Source organism: Benincasa hispida, chromosome 3 (genome assembly GCF_027475165.1).
Source record: "Benincasa hispida cultivar pf3 chromosome 3, pf3_genome.v1.1, whole genome shotgun sequence".
Classification (NCBI taxonomy): domain Eukaryota; kingdom Viridiplantae; phylum Streptophyta; class Magnoliopsida; order Cucurbitales; family Cucurbitaceae; genus Benincasa; species Benincasa hispida.
In genome coordinates this window covers 29,018,163-29,033,449 of record NC_143480.1, presented here as the reverse complement: position 1 = coordinate 29,033,449, position 15,287 = coordinate 29,018,163, and the positions used below count along the sequence as shown (strand labels likewise).

The window sequence follows — 15,287 nt, the reverse complement described above, 5'->3', positions numbered from 1 at the left end:
CAAATGGCTATCGGCTCCGGCGGGGTGCCCCGGGGCCCAATTTTTGTACACATACTTTTCGGCGGGCGAAAATCTGTAAACGGACCCAGGGGTTCAGAACGATGAGAAAAAGTCGTACACGCAGGCAGTTTTGGGAACAGAGCTCGTTTGGTGCCCCAAACGGCTAAGCCCGACGGGGGTGCCTTGGGGCCCAATTTTTCTGCGCGAACTATTCGGTGGGCGAAAATCTGAAAACGAACCCAGGGGTTCAGAACGATGAGAAAAAGTCGTGTGCGCAGACAGTTTTGGTAACGAAGCTTGTTTGGTGCCAAAAACGGCTATCGGGCCTAGCGGGGTGTCCCGGGGCCCAATTTTTGTGCGCAAATTTTCCGGTGGGCGAAAATTTGAAAACGGACCCAGGGGTTCAGAACGATGAGAAAAATCCATGCGCAGAAAATTTTGGTAACGAAGCTCGTTTGGTGCCAAAAAGGGCTATCGGGCCCAGCGGAGTTTCCCGGGCCCAATTTTTGTGCGCGAATTTTCCGACGGACGAAAATCTGAAAATGGACCTAAGGGTTCAGAATGATGAGAAAAAGCCATGCACGAAGACAGTTTTGGGAACGGAGCTCGTTTGGTGCCCCAAACGGCTATCGGACCTATCAGGGGTGCCTCGGGGCCCAATTTTTGTGCGCGAACTTTCCGGCAGGCGAAAATTTGAAAACAGACCCAGGGTTTCAGAATGATGAGAAAAAGCCGTGCGCACATAATGTTTTGGGCACAGAGCTTGTTTGATGCCCCATACGGCTATCGAGCCCCACGAATGTGCCCCGGGGGCCAATTTTATTGCCCGAACTCTCCGGTGGGCGAAAATCTTAAAACGGACCCAGGGGTTCAGAACGATGAGAAAAAGCCGTGTGCGTGGACGGTTTTAGGAACGGAGCTCGTTTGGTGCCCCAAACGATTATCGGGTTCGGCGGGGGTGCCCCAGGGCCCAATGTTTGTGCGCGAAATTTTCGGCCAGCGAAAAATCTAAAAACGGACCCAAGGGTTCAGAACGATGCGAAAAAGCCGTGCGCGCACACGGTTTTGGGAACGGAGCTCGTCTGGTGCCGCAAATGACTATCGACCCTCGCAGGGGTGCCCGGGGCCCAATTTTTATGAGTACACTTTCCAGCGGGCGAAAAATCTGAAAACAGAACCAGGGGTTCATAACGATGAGAAAAAGACGTGCGCGCAGACGGTTTTGGGAACGAAGCTTGTTTGGTGCCCCAATCGGCTATCGGGCCCGTGGAGGTGCCCCGGGGCTCAATTTTTGTGCACGAACTTTCCAACGGGCAAAAATCTGGCCCCCCTTGGTTGGAATTGCCTCCCCAACCGAAGTTAGGATGGCTCTTCCAGCTCAGATTATAGGTATTGCTGAAGGGGTTGTTCTAGATAGCACACACTTGCTGAAGGTTCAATGTGCACACGTCAGCTCCGTGAGCCCCTCCACAATTGACGCAACTGATTGTAGCCATTTGAGCCGGTGCAGCGGGTTGCGCTGATTGTGGAGCAATGGCTCCTTGGTTGTAGCCATTGACTGGAGGATCGAGGTCCCCACGGCCATTTGCGCAGCCAACGTGGTCATTGTCTCTACAAGGACAATGGCTGTTTCACTTTTCCTTCCCTCGGTGCCTCAGCCTCCATATCCATCGTCGATCCAGCCATCCATATTCCGCAAGATGCAGTTAAGGATGACTTTAGCCTCTGTGTATGTCTTATCCATAAAACCTCCTGCCGCGGAGGCATCAACAACAGCCTGCATTACTCTGTTCAGGCCATTATAAAACGTTTCCATCAAGACGCAATCGGGGATCCCAATATGCGGGTCGTTTTTCATCAGTCTCCTAAATCGCACCCAGGCAGTGCTTAGGGTCTCATTCTCCATCTGTTCGAAGTTCAACACATCCTTTCGTCGCCTTGCATTGACGGCAGGTGGGAAGAACTTCTTCATGAACTGCTCTACCAGTTGATCCCATGAAGTGATTTCATTTGGCTTAAGTGAGTAAGCCCACCTCTTAGCCTCATCCTTCAAGGAGTAAGGGAACAGATACAGTCTTATATTCTCCAGGGTCATGCCAGGTAAGGAAAAATTGCCGCACATCTCGAAAAAGTGGTCAGATGGGCATGTGGGTCTTCACCTTGTAGACCTCCGAACTGCCTGGTGTTTTGAATCATCTGCAGCATGACTGGCTTAATCTCGAAACGCGCATTCTCTTCCATAGTCGACCTTAAGATTCCAGGCAAAAAATCATACAAATTGAGTGCCGCATAATTATGCATTGGGATTTTGTGATCAGCCGCCAGGAAAACAAGATCCTGAGCCGGTCGAACATCCCCTTGGTTTGCAACCAGTACCGCATTATCATTGTTGTCCGTCATGCTGGCTGCCTTCTTTTGCCTAATTCGCTTCTGACGTGCTCTTGCACGGAAAGTACGCTCGATCTTAGGGTCAGCTTCGAATTTCGGTTCAGCACCAGGACTCATAAACTGTCAAACTGCTCTCCACGTTGAACAACCAGTACAATGAGATCTGTCCTACAAAATACCAAAAACACACTCAAACAATAAACCATTAACAAGTCCTTGACAACGACACCATAAACTTGTTGATGAATCATTGATAGGTATAATTGATGATGTTCTATGCTCGAAATGATGCGATACTACTACTAGATATGCGTTAATTATGGATGTTCACGTAGTATGCCATGCGTTGTCACAAGTTTCCTTACGATGGAACCAAGTGTAATTCCACCGCAAGTTTCTCGGTGTGATTCGAGGTCGAACTCAGGGACTGTTTTAGGTTATTGTGATATGTTCATGATATATGCAACCAGGTTTTTCAATCTAAAAAGATGTGTTTATACAAGTATTAAAATTGCGGTCAAGTAAAGTAAAGCAGTAAAAATGCAATAATAAAATGAAATACAGTAAACCTAAGCTAGATGATACAAGATACAGGCTTCATGTTACAAGTGCTGGGGTCAAGGCTGGCTATGAAAGTTATGCAAAGATATGGAATTCGGCGACAAGTCTTATGAACAGAATAGAAAGAGAAAGATAAATAATATAAACAGCACAAGTTCTCAATTGCGTTGAAGCTAGAAATACTGTTCCGCTCTTTTCTTGGCGTACACCTTTCAGTGATCGGCCACGCTCCCACATGTCTGTGGTGAAACAGAGAATAATGTAATGAATGCAAGGTTGCTTCCATGTCTGGAAGTACTACTTTCTTTAGTTAACGCATTCTTCTAACCCTCTCTTGATAGATCAGAATGGCATCTTCATTTCTGCTCTCACAGGTGAAGATGCCGTCTAGCATGCCTTAGTTAAACGCATTTTATATCTTTAACACAAATTAAGTACTTGTTTGATTCATATTAACTATTAGGGGATTAAAAAGACATCATGGAGAAAATGATTAATGGAGGAACATAAATAGACAGAGAATGGTATATGAAAGCTATCGAAACATTTAATATATCTATTAAGCATTTGAAACATGGTGTGTGAATGAAAAGTTAAAGAGAAAGTGAAATACAACGATGAAAGAGATAGAAAAGATACAAACAAGTGCCAATGTCTTGGCACTGATTCGATGGAGATCTGCTTACCGGATAAGATGGATTTGATGGTAGGGAGAGCTTCCCTCTCAGGCTTGCTCCACCGGTAGCAGAGATCTATGCACAGAGCTTTCGATCAAGTATTCAGCAGATTAGATCTGAGATTCACCTCTTGGCCTTATCTCATCTTCTTCCCAGATTTCTTCACTTAAGCACTCAGCTCAGCCTTTTCTCTCAACAATTTAGCAGCACTTAGCCCCGTATCAAGTAGCATACTTTTCTCTGAAATCTATGGGGTATTTATAGGTGCAGGTCTTTGACTCCGGCCTTGTGGTCCCCACTGATGGTTATGGTAATTCCGAAGATGGAGGGATATTATTCCTTCTGTTATGCAATCAGACCGTCAATTCTGCACAACCATTAGTTGTACACGTGTCTCAATCCTCCGCTTTTGCATTGCCCAGTTGCATCTTTCGATCGTGATTTCACATGCGGTGTTGTTTTTATTACCGCATGCGGTTGAAAGTTAGCTCTGGATCGACTGTCGCATTGCGCCGCCATTACGGTGATCGTCTCTTCATTGTTGATTGATGGGCGCAATGTGACAGAGATGCGTTGATCAGTTTCTCATGAGCCTTGAGCGCAAGCGGTGACTTGGTTTCCTACAAAACAGAGTAAAGAATTTGGCTTGTCTTCCATCTTTATGGTATTAGTGGGTGTAATTGTGCTCATTTATAATTATTGTAATTCTAAGCTAATCTTCATACAATTGGCGCATATTTACTAACTTTTGGCCACAATATCTAGATAAGGTGGCATAAATAACTTGTATTTCTACAAGTTATCAATATGTCAAATAAAATAACTCAGATTTTATTAAATAAATAAACTGTTTGTACAATATAATTACAAACTATGGACCCCCGAGATTTAAGGCATTAACCCCAACAATCTCCCACTTCTAAAGCTAGTGGGGTGTACATCATAAAAGTCATACTAATACAAAAGTACACAAAACAAGAAACTAAGGCATAATACATGCCAAGTACAAAATCTCCCACTTGCCTTAGACTAGATATGGCATGTCTCGTAGACCCATACTCTACAGATGACCCTCAAACACCTTAGTTGTGAGGGCCTTCATAAATGGATCAACAATGTTGTGCGTCGAAGCCATCTGTGTGATGATCACGTCCCCTCAATACACAATTTCTTGAATGAGATGATACTTCCGCGATGTCCTTCCCGTGTTTGTGACTACTAGGCTCTCGAGAATTAGCCACATCACCACTATTATCACAATAAAGCGTGATGAGCTTTGACATGTCTGGAACCATTTCCAAATCAGTCAGGAATTTCCTGAGCCACACAGCTTTCTTGACAGCTTCACAAGCTGCTACATACTCAGCCTCCATAGTGGAGTCGGTAATACACCCCTGCTTGGTGCTCCTTTAGACTACAGCCCCTCCATTAAGAGTAAACATTGATCTTGAAGTGGATTTCATAGAATCTCTATCAGTCTGGAAATAAAAGTCCATGTATCCTGTAAGGATTAAATCCTTAGATCCATACATAAGCATGTAGTCCCTCATTCTCTGAAGATACTTGAGGATATTCTTAACGATGGTCCAGTGGTCAAATCTTGGATTAGACTAATATTTATTGACTATTCCGACTGCATAATAGATGTTAGGTCTAGTACATAACATCGTATACATCAGGGCTGTTGGGGTGGACCTTCTCCTTGCTTGGTTCTGCAGTGAGTCTCACGGTGGATGGCTTAGTTTGATTTTTGCCTTCATGTGGTGATGAAGAGCTCGACATGGCTGATTTATGAGGGAAAATTTTCTCCAATGGTTTAAGGTTAACAAGGACAGTTGGTCGTAGGGTAGAGGTGTTGAGATTGGTGTCCTAATTCTCCCGCAGTCTCGTAGTTTGTAAACTGTACACATTGTTATGAATAAAATAAGAGTTATTTTATTTGGCATTTACTCATATCCAATAAGCAAAGCTCCATGGTTATTGTATGAAAACTTAAGTATGTATATGAGATATACAAGTGGATCATGCCTTAAGTGATAACCTAAAAAGGTCTGTAGTATAAGGATTAAAGAGGGATACCTGATCCTGGTGACACTACGAATATGACCCGCTTTGTAGAGGTTTGCAAGTGTTGTGAACTACTACAAATGGTAGATCCTGACCATTTATGTGGAGACATGCGAGCAGGGGTGTCCTATACAAAGAGTTTGTATAAGACCAGACCACGAGATGACTATTCTCTGTATATAACGCCGTTGATACTTGAGACTTACATCTCATCTAAACGACCATAGGTGACATGACCTCAATTTTGTGTGTTTTGGGAACTCTTGGCTTTGAGGGCGGTCATTTGATTAGTATGGGTGAGAGTGGCCAAATTGTTAACTCAACATGCCTACCTTTTTGGGGACTTATCTGATTTGGGAGTTGGGAACTCAGTTACACAAGATGGAATTCACTCCTTCCCCGAAGCAGGGGTAAGTAGATAGATTGCTCCCTTAAGGGCTGATTCCGGGTCTTGAACATAGTGGCCATAAATTCTCTTTGGAAGAGAGGACTTGGTTATAGTAGGACTATGACTTATATTCATTAGAGGGATCAGGAGTTAGATGTAACTATAGAGGCATAACGATTATTGGCCCAGCTGTACTTATGAGCAATCTGTGAAGGGTTATCGCACTGTTGATTGGTTGATATGAACACATAATATATATGTAGTAAGAAGAGTGCAACTATCGATCTTTAGTGGAGTTCCTGGCAGTTAATGAATGGTGGATCCCGTGACTAAAGAGTTTAGTCAGTTATTCATGTATCGTAGGAGCTTTAAGCTACAGGTCCATAAGGTCCCCTTGGTAGCTCAATGGATTCATGTTAAGAATTAGTTCTTGGTGTTGATTTGAAATATTCAAATTGACAAGAGAAAATTCGAAATATGATATGATCGGTGTGATGTATGAGATACATCAAGTGGAGGATTAATGTAAATGAGATTTATATTAACTACCATGAAATAGAAAAAGAACTATGGTTTATATGTTTCATGAGATGAAATATTAAAACTATAGGTTATAAATATAATATGGTAAGTTGGTTATCACATATATTTATAATAATATTAATTATTGGATAATTATTATTTTTTCTCTAATATCCAATTGAGTAGGAGGTTATGGTGGTTTCATGGTAACCGTGAGATAAAAGGAAAAAAAAATTCTTAAATTTATTAGAAGATTTGAGATTTTCCATTCTCGGAAAGAAAACTTACGAAATCGCTATCAAGTGAATAAGATTCACTGAACGATAGCTGAAGAGAGAGTAAACGATCGCGGAGTGACACTACACGATAGTTCACTCAGTTGGTCCTTAGCTAAATGATCGCGGAGCATTTGTTAAACGATTAGTCATTCGTCTATAGGATAGACTTCTGTCATCTCCCACTTGCTCAATCATTTACACGATTGTTATTCCTCCGGTCTCTTCCTTTAACCAAGTTCACACAAAGCCCCCACTTCTGGATTCTCCCACCGAGATTACCAAGGTAGCCATTGTGGTGGTGTCTTACTCAACTCGACTAAGGTCGAGGTTTTGGAGGCCGTTCGTTGAGTTTGTGGTGTTTGTATGGTCGTTGCTGATTGATCGTGCTGTGTTGCAGTCGCTACGTTCGAGCGTTCTTGTGTTGAAGTCTTGGAGATTGAACGAGCGTTCGGGATCAAGGGACTGTGAAGATGAGTCTTCAAAGGTATGCTTAATCCCTTGATTATCATGTAAAGCATGCTATAATTTCATTTTATGCATGACCGGTTAGTTTCCGTTTCTTGACTGTAATTGTTTGTGTTCAATTTCAAATAGAATTTGGAACGATCATTCCGTTGCTCATGGAAATCCTCATGTCTGATTTCCTTCAAGGGGAGGGGCCGATTTGAGGAGAGGGTTGGATGTTTAATGAAAGGGCTGAAGGTCGAATGGATGGAATCTCCAACGAACAGGGTTAGGACGAATGACTGAGCAAATCTGTTGGGTAGTTTGTGTTTGAGAAAAAAATGGATGGAGCCCACCTCGCCGAAATAGCTAATCGAAGCTGATGTCGAGGGGACTGAGAAGATGAGGAAGTTGTTCTTGGGTTTGACGAAGAAGGTTGGGCAGAGAAGGTCTTGGTGCTTTTTCCTAGCCTTCCATTAGTTGTTGTGAAGTAGACATAGGGTAAGATGATCAAAGGGAAAGGTTGAAAGCTCGTCAGATTAGTATTGGAAGACAACGAGAACGAGAGAGTTTCAGAGAGCTAAAATCGAATTTTGGGGAAAAAGAAAGAGGAAGAAGATGAGGGGAAGGGGTTTTATAGAGGTTAGTGGGCACGTGATTTGGATGATGACATTAGTGTCATGAAGGCGCATTGATAACACCTAATGGAATGTATGTCAGGCGGCGCATATGACGCTTTCACTTCAAATTCCATTAATGGTTATAAAACCTTTGGGTACCCTTAGTTGCAGTTAGTGTTTTAGATTCGATGAAGTATTACTCAACGCATCCCGCACTTAATGCAACTCTAGTTTGTTTTTTCGAAAAATTTTAAGTTCAAAGATACCAAACATAATTCATCACAACCTATTTAAAAGCATCTAAATTTCACAAAACTCAAGAAATTCAAATAAATTAAAGAAAACATGAAACTAAGAAAGCAAAGTAGTAATGTAAAGACAAAAAGTTAGGACGTGTCCCTAGTGAGATGTTATCATTGTCGCTGCAAGGACCATTCATTCTCCTTCATTCGGGCTTTCCAAGATCAATGGAGACTTTCTTGCGGTCAACATCGCCTCCATGATACGGCTTGATTCTTTGCCTATTAACTTTAAACATATTTGTGTCATATTTTTTTATCAGTTCAACAGCTCCATGAGGGGAGATTTCTTTGATAACAAAAGGTTTTGACCATTTTGATTTCAATTTTCCTATAAACAAATACAATCAAGAGTTAAATAGAAAAACTTTTTTGCCTACAAAGAAAGTTTTCTTACTGATGCGTTGATCATGTCGACTCTTCGTTCTTTCTTTGCATATCTTTGCATTTTCATAAGCTTGAAGTCTCCATTTGTTTGGTTCATTCAATTGTAGTTTCCTCGCGTCTCCAGCTGCACTCAGATCAAGATTTAGCGTCTTGGTGGCCCAATAGGCTTTATGCTCTAGCTTTAATGGCAAATGATAGGCTTTACCAAATACCAACGCATAAGAAGCATCCTAATCGGTGTCTTATATGTAGGCCTAAAACGCTTCATCTAGCTTTTGCACCTAGTCCTTGCAAGTTGTGTTGATAACTTTCTCAAGAATAATTTGATCTCGCGGTTGAAAATTTCAACTTTGTTCATTTGTCTGTATATGATATGCGTGCAATCCTATGATGTACACCATACACCTTACCTTCTTCGTCCATTTGTCTGTCGCATTTCATCGAAAATTCTCTGGCATCCTTGAACAATGTGGGCCAATAATACTCACAGTGAAGGACCTTAGTAGTCGTTTGCTCCCCTCCAAAATGGCCTCCAAAAGGTGATTCATGACATTGGGATAATATGTAGTAGTATGCACTTTCAGGAACACACTGCCTGAAAATGTGGTCAAGTCCACGCTTGTATAAATGAGACTCATTCCAGTAATAGAATTTGCATTCATGCATCAACTTCTTTTTCTGTTGCAAATTATACTCCTCAGGAAATTGCTTGCATGCTAAGAAGTTTACTATGTCCATGTACCATGGTGTAAATGAAAGAGTTACGAGCATGAAAGTGCAAGTAATTTGGATAAAAAAAATACTCTAATTACACTAATTTCATGGATTAAACATACTAGTTCATATTATTCAAAATTAGGGTTTAGAGCACAATTTTTGAAGAACTCATTGATTGCTCCAATCTATTGCAAATTTCTTCTTGAAAACTTGATATAGACTACCACAAGAACTTCTCAACTATTCTCTTGGCCCTAGGTTGGATGGTGGTATTCAAATTGAGTAAGAATTTGGATGAATTTTCGAGTTGGAAAGGTAATGTACAGAAAACTTCAAAACAAAATTTTTTCTTCAATTTGTGATTTTTTTTTTTTTTTTTTTTTTTACATTCACCCTTACCTGAATAAAATTAACTATTTTATAGAAAACTAACATGCAAATCAATTAAACCACAAATTGACACACACAAATCCACTAAATAATTTTGATTAGGTGTTTATGAAATGGATGATGTGGGAGAAACCCACTATCCAATTTATTTATTCATTTTTCTATTTAATTTAACCAAATTAAATTAATTGAAATTTGAGAAAAACTAAAATTTAATAATAATTTATAAATAAATAAATAAATAAATAAATAATTTAATTCATTAATTTAATATCAAATATTAAATTAATAAAATACCTAATTCAAATATGAATCACTATTCATATATTTAATATTTAAATCGTATTTAAATATTTTCAACTCTCAAATTTTGTTTAATTCGATAATTAAACATCAATTATAACGTATATAAAATTCCAAACCCAATTCGAATTTGAACATTTCAAATTCTCTCAACACACTATTCTAAGGTTTAATCCATTTATGAGCTAGTAGAGGAATCTAATGAACCTATAGATCATGAGCTCCAACGATCTAAGATCAATTGGCTAAACTCTTTTAACCAAATTAACCAACATTCCTTAACTACTGGGACACTTCATTAAAACCCAATAGTTGTACTTTACTCACTGTAGATATCTTTTTGTCCACTTGTTTTAACTATAATCAGTAAGTCGATCCTTCACAGGTTGTTCGTAGTTACAGCTGAGTCAAAATTGCTATTTTACCCCTGTAATACATCTTGTCCCTCAAGTCTCCATTAATCCTTTAATGAACAATTGGTTTATAGTCTTACCAATAAACCGAGTCCCTCTTAGTCATAGAGAGGGTGGGACATTTTGTTCAAGACTAAGAGTCAGTACTTAAAGAAATGACCTATCTGCTAATCCTGAAATTGGATAGGAGTGAATTCCATCTTGCAGGACAATGTCCCCAGCTATCTACCCAGTCTTATCCCTAAAATAGGAGACTTATTGAGTCAACGTTGATGAGCCACTCTCACCATGCAGATTAAAGGATAATTCCGAGTAAACAGAAGTCCATAGTTAATTCAGGATTGAGGTTGAATTACCTTAGGTTATTGATTTGAACTAGTTAGTTTTAATTGTAAACCGTATTATAAAAAAAAAGTGACTTTTTCATGGTCTAGTTTTATGCAAACATCTTTTGCATAGGGTGCCCTTGCTCGCATGTCTTTACATGAATGATTTCAACATCAATCGTTTGTATCATATACAAAGTGGGTCGCATTCACAGTATTTCCAATATAAGGCACCCAACCCCATCCCTATACTTATATACCATTTTGGCTATATACTCAAACTTGATCTACTTTAATATCTCTATATGAAGTTCAAGTATTCATACTATTGCTCGGGGTTCTGCAAGTGCAATTTACACATTCAATAACAACTTTATTGAATAAACCTCAGTAACAATTTTTATTGCAAATAGAATAAGTTTAAAGATTACAAACTGCGAGTTTTAGGACATACAACCCAAGAGAAAAGTCATCAATCTTCAACACTACTTCATCAGGAAAGCATGCGTTAACTTCTGGTTACATGCAATCAACTTCGGTATTCTCAAGACGAGATAAATGATCTGGCACTTTGTACCCCTTATATCAATAATCTTCGTATCAAACTCCTGCAATGACAAAATCCACTTGATCAATTGGGATATTGCATCCTTCTTACTCATCAAGTATTTGATTGTAGAGTGGTTGATTTAAATGATGACTTTTGTCACCAATAAATGGGCTTTGAAATTTTCTACAATAAATATCATTACCAATAGTTCTTTTCTCAATGGTTGTGTAATTTCTTGCGCTTCATTGAGAGTTTTGCTGCCATATGCGATAGGGTGAATAATTTTATCTTTGCACTGAACTAGAGCAACACCTACTCGCATTGCACATTAATTCAAAGGGAAACGACCAATCCAACGTGATTAAGATAGATGTTGTAACTAATTCTTGCTTCAATGTTTCGAATGCCTGTAAACAATTATCATAAAAAACAAAGGTTTTATTTACTTCAAGTAACATGCTCAGCGGACGTGCTATCTTTGAAAATTATAAACCTGCAATAGAAGTTGGTGTGGCCTAGGAAACTTCTCAATGCCTTCACACTTGTTGGAGGAGGTAATTTTCTCACAACTTCAATTTTGGCTTTATTAACCTCTAAACCATGTTTAGATACCTTGTGTCCGAGCATAATCCCCTCATTTATCATGAAATGACATTTTTTCTAATTCAGTACTAAGTTGGTATCTTCACACCTCCACAACACTAGCTCAAGGTTAGCTAGGAAAGACTTATAGGATTTTTCAAACACTGAGAAATCATCCATGAATATCTCAACTAATTCTTCTTCATAGTCAGAAAAAATGGCCATCATGCACCTTTAAAAGGTGTCTGACACATTGTACAACCCAAAGGGCATGTGCCAAAAGGCGAATATCCCATAAGGGCATGTGAATGTGGTTTTTTCTTAGTCTTCTGATGTTATCAATATCTGGTTGTATCTCAAATATCCATCCAAAAGAAGTCCTTTTTTGCTAGTCTATCAATCGTCTAATCAATAAATGGTAATGGGAAATGGTTCTTCTTGATTGTTGCATTCAATTTCCTGTAATCCATGCACATTCTCCACTTGGTGACAGTTTGAGTGGGGTATCAATTTGTTGTTCTGATCTGCCACCACAGTGATTCCTCCTTTCTTTGGCACACACTGGAATAAACTCATCCATTAACTATCAAAAATGGGGAAGCTTATTCATGCATCCAACCACTTGATTATTTTCTTTTCCACCACTTCCTTCATCATAGGGTTAAGTCTGCGTCGATGTTCAATTGAGCTCTCACTTCCTTCTTCAAGCCTTATCTTGTGCATGCAATGTAAAGGGTTGATTCTCTTTACATTTGTGAGAGTCCATCAAATGGCTCAGATGTATTTCTTCAAACTTTTAGAAGGGTTTGTTCATTGTTTGGAGTGAGCGTAGCTAAGATAATAACAAGAAAAGCTTCTCCTTCATCGAGAAAAGGCATACTTTAAATGAGTAGGAAGAATTTTAATTTCCAATGCAGGCGACTGCTCCAGCAAAGGTTTAACCTTATTCTCTCAGTCACCTAAGTCCAGAGGCTCAAAGTCCATCTGAATTACTTTCACCGCATAACATGTGTCAGAGAGCTTTATGTCGACTTCACTTTCTTCATCTTCAATATCACCTTCAAGATTTGTTTCACATGGCCAATCGTCTTCTGCATCAATTGTTTGACATGGGTTCATTTCATTCGGGTATTCCAACGCCTTGAGGATGCTCAATTTTACTTCTTATCCATTTACCCTCATTGTTATTTCACCCTCATGCTCGTCAATTTGCGTCCACCCAGTGGATAGGAATGGTTTGCCCAAAATGATGGGCACATCTCGATCTGTTTCATAATCCAAGATTATGAAGTCTACGGGCAAGATAAATTTATCAACTCTCACTAGTACATCTTCAATTATTCCTAGGGTGTACTAGAGAACGATCCACCATTTGTAATGTCACTATGGTTGGTCTCATTTCTCCAATTCCTAACTTCTTGAAGACAAATATGGGCATCAAATTTATGCTAGCCCCTAGATCGTATAGAGTTTGCCCTATGTCAACACCTTCAATGGAGCGAGGAATGGTGAAACTCTCAGGATTTTTCATCTTTGCTAGGATGTTCTCTTGTATCATGGTGCTATATTCATGTGTCAGAGCCACTGTCTCAAATCTTCCAATCCTCATTTTCTTAGAGAGTATATCTTAAAAAATTTCACATATAATGGCATACGTTCCAACACTTCTACCAACGAAATGTTGATAACACATCTAAGGAGCACTGAAATTGGATTTTGTCATTCTTTTTCTTTAACCTTTGTGGATGGGGCGGTGATTGCTTCTTTGATGATGCATTTAAGGTCGACACATTCATGGATGATTCTCTACACTCACTTTCTTGGTTCTTTTGCATCAAGTTGTGTGCTTTCGAATTCTGTATTTGTTAATCATTGGGTTTCTGGTCAGAAAAATCGATAATCTTCTCGGTGGTTGATCTGATCGATGAGCTATTTATTTTGGAAGTCTCCATTAATGGCTTCCCACTTCTCAATGTCACCCTGTGACATCGCTCCTTAACTAAGTTCCCCATAGAGTGTGGAACTTCTGTATTACTTGGTAAGGTTCCTTGTAGTCTATTTTTCAGTTCTCTGGAAAGTTGACCCTCTTAGAGTTCTAGATTCTTGATAAACGATGCTTGACTTTATAGTAGGGCTTTGTTCTTTTGTATGTACTCTTTGAGTAAATTTTCTAATGAGGATGATGAAGTTGATGGCTACTGCGATGAACTTGGAATTTGTTGATGTCTCTGTTGTCCTTGGTGGAACCCAGGTGGTCCACTTCTATTCATATTCTGATTGTTGGTCTGCATATGGCTACTGATTTCCCCCCAAATAAATTTGGGTGGTTTTTATAGCTTGGATTGTAAGTATTCGAGAATGGGTTGTTCTTAATGAAGCATATAGATTGTGGGTTATGCGGGCACATCTAAAAAATGTGTGCTCCACCGCATACTATGCATTTTAGGCCAGTGACTTGATTCACAAAGCCTAATTAATTACCATTCTCTGCATCATCTTTCTTCATTGTCATAGCTTGCAATAACTTCATCATTGTGATCACTTGCGTTTGTAGTGTTGCAATGGTGTCATTATCCGTTCTCGAATTGTTTCTCTTTTTTGAACTTGACTATAATCCAAAACCCATTGTCCTCCCAATCTTCATGGTTTTGTGAGATTCGATCTAAGATGACATTTGCATCAGTGTATGTATTTTATAGCAAGTCACCTTCTGCCATAAAGTTAGTTGCGGTCTGTGATGCTTTTGTAAGTCCATCATAAAAAAATCTTCATTTGCACGCAGTCCGACATGCATTATGCGGGCAGTTTTTGACTAATTTCTTGAATCTCTTCCAAGCATCACTAAATGTTTCTTGATCCTTTGTTGAAAATTAGTGATGTCTCTTTGCCTCTTTGCATTTTCCATAAGAGGGAAGAAATTCTTCATGAATTTAGCCACCATCTGTTCCTATGAGCTGATTTCAACTGGTTCTAGTTCATATGTCCATTGTCTTTATTCATCTTTCAGAGAGAATGGAAACAAGAACAATCGAATTTCCTCAGCCGAGACATTTGGAATCACAAAAGAGTTGCAAATTCCAATGAAACTTTTTAAGCGGGCATATGGATCTTCTTCTTGCACGCCTTTAAATTGTTGGGCTATTTGGATCATTTACAGCATTACTGATTTCATCTCAAATCGAGTACCTTCAGTTAATGGTCGCATGATTCCTGGCAAAAAGTCATATACGTTGGGCGAAGCATAGTCTCTGATTGGTCTATTGCGATCATTTGCAAGAAGTATGGGATTGGTAGGCACCAATGCATTATTCATTGCATTGTTACCTCTGTTGTTGATCACGTTTGATGCTACTGGGTTGTTTTATTGATCTCCCA

The 15,287-nt window shown here is 39.5% G+C and overlaps 1 non-coding gene across 1 annotated transcript; it reads left to right on the top strand.

Annotated features, from left to right (window-relative positions):
• Positions 1 to 14,700: 14,700 nt before the first annotated feature.
• LOC120074862 (small nucleolar RNA R71) lies at positions 14,701 to 14,802 on the top strand. The gene has a single exon (XR_005481138.1). It is a non-coding gene; the product is annotated as a small nucleolar RNA R71 (small nucleolar RNA).
• The last annotated feature ends 485 nt before the right edge of the window (positions 14,803 to 15,287 follow it).